Source organism: Cynocephalus volans, chromosome 1, assembly GCF_027409185.1.
Source record: "Cynocephalus volans isolate mCynVol1 chromosome 1, mCynVol1.pri, whole genome shotgun sequence".
In the NCBI taxonomy this organism is placed as follows: Eukaryota; Metazoa; Chordata; class Mammalia; order Dermoptera; family Cynocephalidae; genus Cynocephalus; species Cynocephalus volans.
In genome coordinates this window covers 127,956,868-127,967,688 of record NC_084460.1, presented here as the reverse complement: position 1 = coordinate 127,967,688, position 10,821 = coordinate 127,956,868, and the positions used below count along the sequence as shown (strand labels likewise).

Sequence of the window (10,821 nt, the reverse complement as noted above, 5' to 3'; positions counted from 1 at the left end):
CTTTGACCAAAAATGAAATGTCATTGTTTTGTAAGAGGCAATGGAATACCAATGCTGAAGACTCCATGTACAACTCTCCCAAGCCTATTCACGCTTTTGGAAGACATCTGACTCACAATTTTAGTACTCCCTTCTTCACCTACCTCAACACACACACGCTCACACACATGCACCACTTCAACTTGAATATTTATAAGAGCTGTATAAAGGAATTCACTGTTGTTCCTATAACATTTGTCTTCAAATTGTGTCCCACAGACCAGTAGTATCGGTATCAGCTCAGGGAGCTTGTTAGAAATGCAGATGCTCAGGTCCTACCCCAAAAGTACTGAATCAGAATCCACATTTTAACACAAGCCCCCAATAATTCACATGGACAGTCTAGTTTGGGGAGCACTTGACTATGGGGCACTGACAGAGGTTCTCCCTACAGGTGCTAAAGCAGGTAGTAATAAGCTACTAACAGGAACATCTGCAAACATTTCCTGCACTTGTTGATTTCACTGCTGCTCTGTAGTGCAGCTGGATGTGAGGCTGAACTAGGGCCCCACACCTGTCTTTCATGCACAGTGGTGATGCCAGGGCCCAGCAGACCTTAGGTATTCAGTGACGGTTGGTTCACTTACAATGCTCAAGTCCTCATTATCTCATCATTAAAACACACCCATTCCATTCTTTAAGATGCTCACCACCTCTAGGAAGGAAATTCTGATTCACCCTCCCATTGTAAACACTTTTTGCCATATACATCTAAGCACTCTAGTCAAGCTGTAGTTCTACAGTATGCTCATATAGTTTCAACTGTTTTGTATTTATCTCCTCAACTTAATTAGACTTTTTAAAGTCAGAGACCTTATAATCTGCCCTTATTTAATGCCTAAAAGGGAGAGGGGAGGCTGGAGAAAAATAGGTATTAGAAAGGAATTTAGAATCATCTCTACCTTGGCCTTCATGTTTGTGTTGTGTTTTTATGTGTTTCTCCTGAAGAAAGACTAGCCTTGGATTTACCCTAATTACATGAGGATTCCTAACCCTTGTTCCTGATGGAAAATCAAACTGTGGGAGCTGGAGTCATGTTTGAAAATGGAAAAGAAGCAAACCTCTGCTCCACTGTGAGTGGAAGCTGGTCCAGCAGATTTGCAATCAGTCCTCAAATCAGGGCTGGAGCATGGTTTGTGAACACCACCACAGCTGTGCAAATCTTGGGGTGGAGAGGGGGGACCAGCGCTTTGTGTTTGCCTCCTGCGGCTTCTGTTTCAGTTAGGTCCCCATGCTATGAGCTTCACTTCACAATGCCAACGGCAGAGATAAGACATTCAAAATGGAATTTGCTCAGAACCACAGCATTTCTCCTCATTTTTAGGTCACAACTGAAATTGGGTTTTAATGTGAAATTTGCCTTGGGCTCAGCAGATGGTTCCCAAACATCACAAGCAACAGTTTGCCTTCTGTACATCGAAGTGGTTATAACTAAGTATAAAATTGCAAGGGGACTAATGTGTCCAAATTTGCCCTTCCTTTCTGTCTACCGTTCTTCCCTATTTTTATATTGATATCATTTGGTGGTGTAACACACATCTTGTTGTATTTAGCTCATGCCAATCATACATGTTTAGGATGACAAGTGAGTGTGGTTGGAAGAGAAAAGGGAAACATCTATGGCAGACTTAGTAGGCTCATATCATATGTTGATTTTTTTCTTTCTCTAAAAATAAATGCATTTTAAAATTTGGGGTAAAAAGGTAAGGAAATTTTATAGTGAATTTATTTACTTGAATGCTGTCCCTGACAATTCTTATCTTTAAATCATCCTGCAGCTGCACTCTCAACCTTTCCAGACATCAATATTAATGTTCACAGCTTCTGGCAGTAGCTGGTGGAGATGGCATTTCATAATTCAGGTGTAAAAATTAAAAGCCAAGTGCTAAAGGGGGTGCACAGTAGCAGAATACATCCAACCAGTTTTGATTGAAAGCCCTTTAGAAAGTCAGCCTTTCCCAGACCTCCCTTAGCAAGGAGATGCAATGTAAACAGTTAAATAATGGTGGCCCGAAAATGTACTCTTGTTCCTTACCTGAAGAAGAAAGAATTATGAGGGGTGTAGGATGGTTCCAGAAATATCCCATTTCAAAGTTGTCCTAAATGAGGGAAACTTTGAGGATCTTTATCAGATCATTAATCAGTACACAAAAGGAAAGTGCCCTAGCAAAGCCCACCAGAAAACAAAGATTGACCAACAGATGCATGAGATTAGATGATGCTCCCTAGTCTGCAGGAAGTCGACATCAGCAGGTACCTGAGCAATTTGCCTCTTATTGCTGTTGATAGAGAACTCCATGGAGAAAGCTCCCAAGATCCCACTCACTAGTCACCTGCTCCATGGTCTTATTTCTGCTTTTGTTAAAAATTTATTCCTTGATATTTTATATTATAGGGAACTTAGAGTCTCAATGCTCTGCAGATAGAAAAACTAGCTCACCATTATTTTCTTCATAATATTCCTTCCTTCCTTCAAAAACAAGAAGGTCCCCACACTTAAAAGATGCAGAAACTTGGGGAGAGTATACGAATGATGTTAACTAATTAGAAGTTAAAATAAATGTTTATTAAATGAAAATAATTTAAAAAGACACTTTACCACAAATTTAACATTAAAAGTCCATCCAATGGTAGAAGGAAAACCAAGTTCACTGTTATGACGTGTCTTACTAGAGCTATCCCTTCCCACCAGCTATCTGATATTATTTTATAGTTGGAACAAATAAAACTATAAGAAAACAGAAAAATGGTTATTCTCCTATCAGCTCCACTATCTCGCCCAGTACTTTTTGTTTGTTGTTTTTGTTTCGCGTTTTGGCTTGTTGGGTCTTTTTGCTTTGGTTTTGGGGTTTGTTTTGTTTTTATTTTAATACTTTTCTTTCTCTAGTTTTCAATTAGCAATAATCGCGCCTCGGATAAACCTCATTGGCTACGATACTGCCACTGCGCAAAGCTTTCTTTCTCTAGTAAAGAAGAAAAAGTGGCCACTTGTCAATTCTAGCCGAGGTCCTATGTCTTGGCTAGTTCTTTACATGATTTAACATGATCAACTTCAAAAACACAGCTGCTTTCTAAAGAAAGTCCCAGCCAATACCTACATCCAAACATTCATTAGAGAATGGATTGTGTGAGGAATTTCATAGTAACTTACAAACCTCTATTTTAAATGAGGTCTCTTTTCCTAACATGAATATGGCAGGTGTTTCCACTATGTTTTTCTTATTATTCCCGTAACAGGTAAGTGCCTCTTGCTTGCTATTAACTCTACTCTGGTAATTTCTGTCCTAATCATTGCTAAAGAGATTTTTTTTTCCTAAAGAACCAAAGCATGCATTGCTTATTAAAAGAGTTCATTTTTTCTTTGTCTTCTGTTTTTGTTCTTTTATAAAACATGTTGCAAATGTAGTTTTTTTCCCCATGACTCCAAGGTCTTAAACATCTTGTTTGTTAGGTCCTATTAGGGACAGCACATAGACTAATTTTCATAAGTTGCAATAATTTCAAAGCATAAAAAAAATATTTAAAAGAAAAACAAAACGATGAAAGCAGACTGTCCATTAGCCTGCTGCAAGTCTGTACAGGGACTGCCATTATATTTTACGTTCTTCATATTTCACAAGGCATGTCTCATAGTTAAAAGATGACTTTCTAACCTGTCTTTTCATCCTCTAATGAATGAGAAGCCAGGGACCCAGGAAGCTTACAATTGCTGCAAGCAGTGTTTGTGCTAACCAAAGTAAGGCAAGAAGGACAAGTCAGTGAAGCACCACAAATATTTGTGTGGCTCAGAGGAGCAAAGTGATGTCCCTGGTTGGGAGGAGGTCTGTAAAACAACATGGACAAAAGACTACAAAGCTTAGGAAAATGAATCGAGGGTGAGTAGGTGAAAGGAGAGACATGGAAGTTTGAGTTCAAATTAGATTTAGACTTTATGTGAAGATAGCTCAATATGTCCACAGAGGTAAAGCCCTTTTATTCCTTTGGCAAAGGATGATAAAATAACTCCAGACTTCAAACACCCTGCAAAATGCTTCTACTGCATCTTGGATTCTGGCCTCCCTCCACCACTTACCCTGTCCTAACTGAAGTAGCTTCACAGTCCCGGGCCCCACAACAGATTGCTCACCACCCACGTAGCCTTCCATATGTGAAGGCAGAGGACAGAAATGTTGGTGATTCTTGCAGGAGTGGAGAGGAGGAAAAAATAACAAGGCCATGCTTACTGGGATTATCTTACACACTTGTACAGTTTCTCTGTCCTTTATTTGATGGTTTTGTGAGTGTGATACTTTTAAATAATGTGAGAGGCACCATTCTGGTTATTTGATTAGCTCAATAAACTTTATCCTGATTTTACAGTATTAAGTATCAGCATGGAATCTGAAAGGCAGTATCTAGTTTCATTTGGCTCCAGCGGGCATATTTTCCTTCCACAATGAGGTAAGGCTGTGAGCATGGACTAGTCTCCTGAGATTACTTGTTTAAATAATGTCCCCCACCTTTCCATGCAAGGCATCAAAGAGCACGACAGACAGCTGCCACTTTGGGGACCCCTGCAGTATGGCTGCCATTTTTCTTCAGTTTGCACAGCCCTCTTTCCCTCCGCTTCCCGAAGGGGCACTGCACTGCCATCACAGTCCTGCTGCAACAGTAGTTAAAGGTGTGCTGTGTTTCAGTGAAATTTTGGGCATTTTCATTCATCCGTGGAATCATCGGGGAGACTGGCGAAAACATGGCATAGATTTCTTGCCTGTGAAAGAGTAAATGGAAGTGGATTCCTGTGATATAGCTGAGTTTTCAAAATAACTCATAGTCCATAAAGAAATGCATCAGAATTTGCACTAAAACTCAGTGGAAACAGTTTGGGTTCTAGTAAAAGAATGTGTAATGTCATATAGAGAAAAAGTAAGCAATTGATTTACCAAGATCTAGGTCTTTCCCCATGATCAGGGTATTGTAGAATAAGGGTTTTTTTGTGTGTGTGATAAACCACTAGATGTGCTTTCGCTGTTGTTTGGCATAATTGTAATTCCAAGCGTGGTTCATGTCAAAATAGAAGACTGTGAATTCTTTAAAAATTAACCACTAATTTGAAGCAAGGAGGCTGTTGAGCATAGATTTCTAGAGCTGGGAAGACTTGACCTCAAATCCCAGCCTCAACATTTACAAACTTGAAGACTTTGGACTAGTTACTTGACCTCTCTTAATTCCAGTTTTCTCTTCTGTAAATGGAAGTAATCATTGTGATTTCTGTCAAGGTTATTGAGAGGATCAAGTGATATATTCTCTAATAAACCACTTCATGGTTCTTTGATATTTAGCAATTGCTCAATAAATAGTAGCTAAAATTAGCTAGTGGATGTTTCATATTTTCTAATACTTATCTGAAATTCCTAAAAGCTGTAGCTAAAAATCTGCCTTAAACCCTACCACTTTACTTCAGTATTAAACAAATAATGAAAGTCCAGAAAACCATGTCAATTATAATTCTCTTATAAAGATATTTGCTCAATTTTGAACTTTATTTTTGGTGGGTTTTGCCCTAGAACAATGAGTCCAGCCTCAACCATCTATGCAACAAATCTGCACTGAGAACTTCCTGTGTGCAATAAACCACTATGATCCCTCTCCTGTGTGTTAACCCATGCTGAGTATGAGACACATTACATACAAAATAGAATCCACATCCACAAAATGTCCATATTCACTATACTAAACCTGTCTGGGAGCTGTCATCTCACTTTGATTGCTAGGATCGCCAAGAAATAAAACGTGTATATTTTCATAAAATAAATGACCTTGGAAATATCAAGTATTTCTGCTGATAAAATATGCATACATTATATGAGTTAAATAATGAAAGTTATGTTAGAGCAAATCCTACACATCACTCTCCAACTTTGCACTGTAGTTAGAAAAACTCTGCAAAAAGATGGAATCATTAAAACAGTAGTTTTTATATTGGGCTTTCCAGGGCACTACGATTTCAACAAAGGTGACTTGGAAATTTGAGTTAAGCATGGTGGGATCTGAGCCCCTCATCCTTACTTAGTCCAAAGCAGTTCCTCCTCTTTTATGTGTTTTATGTAGTAGGTTCTAATTAAACTTTCTCTTTAAAAAGGAGCTTTGCTACTGAAAGACCAAAAAATAGTTTGAAAACCACAACATTAAGAAAATTTAATCCAGCAACTTTTTTTCTTTAATTTTTTCAGAGTTTACTTGCCACACAAAATTTACAATGGCTTAAAGTTTCAACATTGTGTCAAAGACTCCTCTGAAGTTAACGCTAAAGTCTATTCACTCTACAGCACACTCTTTGACTCCTTCTTCTGCCCCAGGAAACTTCTTATTTATATATTTTGGGCAAGGGCAAGGAATCGGCCATCATACAGAGGCATGCACTGTGCCTTAAAACAGATCCACTAACCACATTAGTGTGTGTGTGTGTGCATGTGCATGTGTGTTAACACGATTGGAGGAGAGAGGGTGAAATCCAGATATAAAGCAGTACCCATAGTTTTAAAAGTTTAGGGGTTTTTTTGCTTTAATTTTCTTTTAGCATAATTTGATCTTTATAATTACTTTTCAAAATAGCAATTTTCCCAGATGCTGTTGTGAAGATACAGCCACAAGCTCTGCCTCATTACCTCTCTCTGCTTCGTTCACTTATTCATTCATTCAATAAAATTTGCTGAGTTCCCACCATGTTCCAGAGACTGTAGAATGGTGATGCAAATAAGCTTTTGATAGTCCAAACAAGGTATGATAGGCACATACTTACAGGGAGACAGGATATAAAAATGGAATGAGCACAGGCTTTGGGGTCAGACTGGCCATTATGCAAGTCCCATTGCAGTGGTTATAAATTATGGGAACTTGAGTAAGTGACTCACTCTTACTGAGTCTCAGTTTCCTCCTAATACCTTCCTCATATAGTTCTGATGATCAGATGTGGAAATATGTTTAGGAACTAGCCCATTACCAAGCACAAAATAATTACTCTATAACTGGTAAGGACTATTTTTCCTTTGAAAGGTAGCTTGAGGCCATGAACTATAACTACATCTCTGCACCAAGCCCTTGAGGAAGCACCCAGGTGGCAATGCATTTGGAAGCCACACATTTGGAAAGAAACCCAAAGCAGTCTCCAGTGCTCTCAACTTCTTAGAAAAAATTGCACTCTCTCCAAGCATTTACTAAATTAATAAAACTCTAACTTGGTTTAGAAACATACTTAGTACAAGTCAGCCTTTATTATGGAAGCAAGTGCCATGTGAACCCAGGTGTAAAACAGAGAGGGTTACAAAATGCTCTACAAACATGCTTTCTAAAAGTGATAATATGAAAGATTAACCTAAATTGATACTTCTGCCAGCACAGGAGCAATTCCCTGGGAGTGACTTAGGAGGTTTGGGCCATCATCAGCAGAATAACAGCTAACACACTAAAGCAATAATGTCTAAATGGTACCCTGAGTTATTAATGTAATTTCTAAAAGAGCCTAGCTCATTATGAGAATGTGGCTATCAAACAAGGGAAATTTGGCTCCATAATGCTCTGCACATACTACATATTTTTATGCTTGTGGTTTAAACAGCTGTGAATGCATTTGGCTGAGTATTTTGTCTTGTCTGATGTGTTAGTTTTCTATTGCTGCTATAACAAATTACCACAAACTCAGTGGCTTAAAATAACACACATTTATTATCTTATAGTTCTGTAGGTCAGAAGTGTAACATGGATCTTACCGGGCTGAAATTTTGGTGCTGACAGGACTGTGTTCCTTTCTGGAAAAGCTAGGGGAGAATCTGTTTACTTGCCTTTTCTAACTTCTAGATGCTGTCCTCATTCCTTAGCTCCTGCCCCTTGCTGCACCTTCAAGGCCAGCAATGTCTCTTATCTCTGATCCTTTCTTCCTTCATCACATTTCTCTCTGAACACAGTCAGGAAAGGTTTTCTGCTTTTAGGGACATGTAATTGAATTTGGCCCACCTGGATAATGCAGGATAATATCTTCATCTCAAGGTTTTGAACCGTAACCATATCTGCAAAGTTCTTCTTGCCATCAAAGGTAATATATTCACAGATTCTAGAGTTTAGGAAATGGACATCTTTAGCAAGTCATTATTCTGCCTATCACATATGGAATTGGGTGGATTGGCTGTGACAGATAGTATTAAAAGACTTATGGCTGCAGGCCTTCTGAATGTCCCATGTTATACAGCCCTTTAGGAAGCTGTGAACTTTTCAGAATGCTCTCCTGCTCTGCATATCTTCCATCTGTAAACTAAACCATCTCTAAAGTAAACCATTGGACCGTTTGATCAGTGGATACTCTTCTAGCTTCAAAGGCTAGAGTTCCCTACGTCTATATCAACTAAACATCACATACCTGCTCCTTAACAAATTTGGATGATTCCGATTTCAAGATAATTTAAAGACTCACAAAGGGCAAAAGAGGAAAAGGACAGAGAAAGTACTACGTAGATCACATACATTACTCAGTCTCACGTTCTCTGCACTGGTAGTTTCCACATGCAGTATTGTGGTGCTCCTGATTGACACACTGAAATGAGTCTAGAGGACAGTAATCAGGATTTCATTACTGTCCCCCCAATTTGGGAAATGGTGAGGGAACAACAAAAGTCTACTTGAGAGAAAAGACATTGGAGAATGTAATGGGGAGGGGGTATTGTAACTGTCTTTAAATACTTGTCCTTTATTAAAGAAAAGTGAATCTTATTCTATGTAGCTCTAGAGAGCCAAGGCTGGATCAGTGGGTGAAAGGCCCAGGAAGTTTCAATATGAGAAGAAACTTTCTGACAGTAATACCTGGTGCGAAATGGAAGCAGCTGTTTGTGGGACAGTTAAAACTGCATCATGAGACCATGCGACAGTGGGTTAGAGACACTGGAGAAACAATTTTTCCATTGGTAGGAGCTTTATATGGTGGTCTTAAAGATCCCCCTCCACCACTAAACATCTAGAAATTTTATAAATCTGATTACTATGTAGATATTATTTTCATTTCTAATATAAAAAAGAAGATAATTATGCAGAATGTTTGATTTACCTTATACCTAAGGGATAATTTCTACTAAGCAAGTGTAGACAGATTTGAAGAGACACAAAGTTTTCGAATCCATTAAAGAAAGAGTTGGCATTGCATCATTTTTAGAAGGAGGTAGACTGGAGCCATGGCTTCTAAACTGTATCAGTGAAGTCCCAGGGACCTCCTGAGAGCATCAGGAGTTGTTGGGTATGAGAGGATATGAAAAAGAAAGAGGAGAAAGAGTCGGGATAAGGAGGAAGCATTCCCTACATCCTGCTTTCAACCGCAGAAGCTCCGCTTCAGGGCTCATACTCATCTAAAGGAATAATCGGACATAATAATCAGACACAAAAGTAGAGGATTTGAAATGAAGCAAATGTAAAACCTTTTCTCCCATAGTTCAGAGTTTTATTCACTAGATTGGCAGTTTTTTCAACTTATGTAAATTTCTACACATCTGCACATCTTGACATTCCACCACTGGGTACCACTTTGTGGCATGGCCTGATGGAGATGGAACACATGTACTTTTAACATTGAAATCCGGACTATACTGTATTTCAAGAAACTGCATAGACATGCCTTGTGGGACCCTCAGGCTTCATGCAACTTAGATAAAAACCTGCTGCTTCAGAATATACTGCCTTTAGCTAAATTCATTTGAATAATTCCTAAGCAAACGGTAACCAAAAACAACAAACTTTTGCAACTTTTTACAATAAAAACTTCACAAAAGATAAATGACAAACTGGGGGATACTTGCAACTTATCACAGAACATAATGCCTTTAATAAATAAAGGACTCAAGGACATTGATAAGAAAAAGGCTTACAACCCAACAGAAAAATGAGCAAATGCCACATGTACAAATAATTAATAAAAAAAGAAATACAAATCACATTTAAATATATACAAAGATGCCAAACCTCACTTTTTAATAAACCTATCAAATTAGCAAAATCCAAAAGAATTTTGGCGAGTTTGTGAAAATAGACATTCTCATATATTCTTAAATGCTCTTCCATTGAGAACTATTTGGTAATATCTATTAAAAATACAAATGAATACTTTTTGACACAGCAATCTTAATTTAGAGGATTTATCCTACAGAAATACATGCATTTACAAAAAAATGTGAGGTTATTCAGCACACCATTGCTTATAATAACACAAGACTGTAAAAATCTAAATAGACTTGCTAAAAAAGTTATGCAAATTCACATGGTGAAAAAACATGCAGTTGTAAAAATGAATGCAGTAGTTTTACATGTACTTATATGAGATCTCTAGAAAATCTTTTAGGTAAAAAAAGTGGGATGCAAATCATTACGCAGAATATTCTACTTTTATATAAAATACATCAATGGATACTCATATTCATCTTTGTTTTTACATGCATCAAAGAAACTTGAAAGTATACACATCCATACAAATAAATAGAAATTCTTATTTATGATTGGGTAGAGGAAGCTGGGCAGTTGAAGGCAGGAATGGAGAGGACGTTATTTTATTGTACTACACTCCTAACCACATGAATGAATTTACCTTTTAAAAAATAAAATTTTAAAAATAATTAATTTGCCAACTTCTGACAAGCTGAGGAGATTCAACTCAACTACAATTGAACCTTGAATAACATGGGTTTGAAATGTGTGGGTGCAATTATAGGTGAATTTTTTTCAACCAACCATGGATTTCATTATCTGTATTTAGTTTTTTAAGCTGTCTGT

The 10,821-nt window shown here is 37.8% G+C and overlaps 1 pseudogene; it reads right to left on the bottom strand.

The window, feature by feature from the left end:
* Positions 1 to 2,912: 2,912 nt before the first annotated feature.
* On the bottom strand, positions 2,913 to 2,994 carry LOC134364960 (U4 spliceosomal RNA; annotated as a pseudogene).
* Positions 2,995 to 10,821: the final 7,827 nt, after the last annotated feature.